Source organism: Megalopta genalis, unplaced genomic scaffold, assembly GCF_051020955.1.
Source record: "Megalopta genalis isolate 19385.01 unplaced genomic scaffold, iyMegGena1_principal scaffold0091, whole genome shotgun sequence".
Taxonomy (NCBI): Eukaryota; Metazoa; Arthropoda; class Insecta; order Hymenoptera; family Halictidae; genus Megalopta; species Megalopta genalis.
In genome coordinates this window covers 40,001-42,103 of record NW_027476160.1, presented here as the reverse complement: position 1 = coordinate 42,103, position 2,103 = coordinate 40,001, and the positions used below count along the sequence as shown (strand labels likewise).

General features: G+C 38.7%; 1 non-coding gene across 1 annotated transcript in view; it reads left to right on the top strand.

Annotated features, from left to right (window-relative positions):
* The first annotated feature begins 1,902 nt into the window (after window positions 1-1,902).
* The window catches only part of LOC143262106 (small subunit ribosomal RNA), a 1,921-nt gene continuing 1,720 nt past the window's right edge, over window positions 1,903-2,103 (top strand). Inside the window, exon 1 of the ribosomal RNA XR_013036040.1 lies at window positions 1,903-2,103. This exon is cut by the window's right edge and continues 1,720 nt beyond it. This is a non-coding gene — a ribosomal RNA (small subunit ribosomal RNA).

Here is a 2,103-nt window from a genome sequence, read left to right as displayed (position 1 = left end):
ATTCTTGCTTAACTAACGTTTCTACATAGGGATTAAGCATTTAGAACGAAATCTAATGTCAGAAAATGGCACTTTACTCTTGACATTTTTCGGTTTTTTCAATTTTCTGGAAAATCCTATCATTAGATTTTTTTAAAAATACGATATTCTTGCTTAACTAACGTTTTTACATAGGGATTAAGCATTTAGAACGAAATCTAATGTAGGAAAATGGTACTTTACTCTTGATCGGTACGTTGGGACTTAGAAAATATTCGGCCGTACGCGGCGCGTCTCGGCGCTTCGAACAGCTCCGGTGTCCCCATTATTTTCGATTTACGGCTAAAATAAATTTTTCTAATTTTTTTCGATTACATATTCTTGCTTAAATAACTTTTTTACATAGGGATTAAGCATTTAGAACGACATGTTGTTTAAAATAATGGTACTTTACTCTTGTGATTTTTCGGTTTTTTTTGATTATTTTGAAAAATAAATTTTTGTAATTTTTTTAAATGCGATATTCGTGATCAGTGAACGATTTCACATATGGATTAAGCATTTAGAATCGTGCGGACGCGTTATTAAAAAAGTTTACTCGATGCGATGGGACTTTAAAAAGTTTGTGAAAATTTTCATATTGGGAAAAAATGTGTAATTTTTTGTCTAGTTTACGGTAGTGTAATTTATTTTAATGTTTACTATAAAAATTTTTTTCGTTCGTTCACGCGCTATGTTACAACAGCACGGCCGGGCGGTCTGTTGCCGCAGCGGTTTACACTCATAAGCGCGCGTGCTATTCGGCCGGCGGCGCCGGCGTCCTTGCCGGCCGTTCGGTATCTATAAGAGATACACGGTCCGTGCGAGGCGGACGGAGCAGAGCGGGTTTTGGGCCAATTCTACGATCTCGGTCGAGAAGCTGTCTCAGAGCTCCTTCGGGGCTTCGGTCCTGACTGTTTCGTGCCGTTTACGTTACGGACTTTTCTCCACACAGCGTGGCCACGGGTCGGTGTCTTTGACCGAATGGCCCATATGTGGCAAGCCCTACGGGGTTGGTTACCCGTATGCACTTTGTATGTATACTCGTACTCACTGAGCAATCGACTCTTCTGTCCGAGCGATGGAAAAATTTTTTAAAATGCATCTGTAAGATTTGGAAGCAAATCGTACCAATTGAAAACTGTGGCTAAAATGAAATAGCCCAGTGGAGAGAGAAAACTATCAAAAAACTGATTTTTTAAATCAAGAGGTGTCAGAAATCGAAATGCCTAGCGCGAGCGGAAGAACACGCTTTCTCGCCAGTCCAGCATGTGTCCTGTCCGTTCTTCCTCGGCTTGCCGATTTTGCCCAGATCAGAGGTTTCGTGCTTCCGGCGGTCAGAAGATCAGCGTGAGCGTACGCGCTTCCACGACTATGGCATCACCCATGTACTTTTTCCTTTGAATATATTTGAGTACATAAAAAATATTAAAACATATAGAGAGAACTGTGTCTTGGATCTTAAAAATTTGTCAATAGCGATGATATATTATTACTTAACTTGAAGTATTTGTACGTTTTAGCTGGGACGTACATTTATCTTACAAGATGTTAATAGCGAGACTCTTGAAGATAAAATTATCTTGTGATTTTATGAAGGCAAAGATAGAAACGTACGAAGCTGGCGTACGTAGAAAAATGTGATTTTATGATAGAACAAAAATATAATACGTACGTTTTTGGGCGTACGGTAAAATATCTGTATGGTAGAAAAATGAAAGAAATTGAGCGTTAAAGAAGATATGTTACAAGCGCGGAATGTGGCAAAACTTGTACATATTTGAAAGAGAAAAATGGTGTGTCGACCTGACATATATATATGAAACAGGCGACGATGGAAAAGGATTTAAATTTTGTCCATTTTATATATACATATTGTATAGTTCCCTGGTTGATCCTGCCAGTAGTCATATGCTTGTCTCAAAGATTAAGCCATGCATGTCTCAGTACATGCCGTATTAAGGTGAAACCGCGAATGGCTCATTAAATCAGTTATGGTTTCTTAGATCGTACTAAAATTTACTTGGATAACTGTGGTAATTCTAGAGCTAATACATGCAAAACAGAGTTCCGACCAGAGATGGT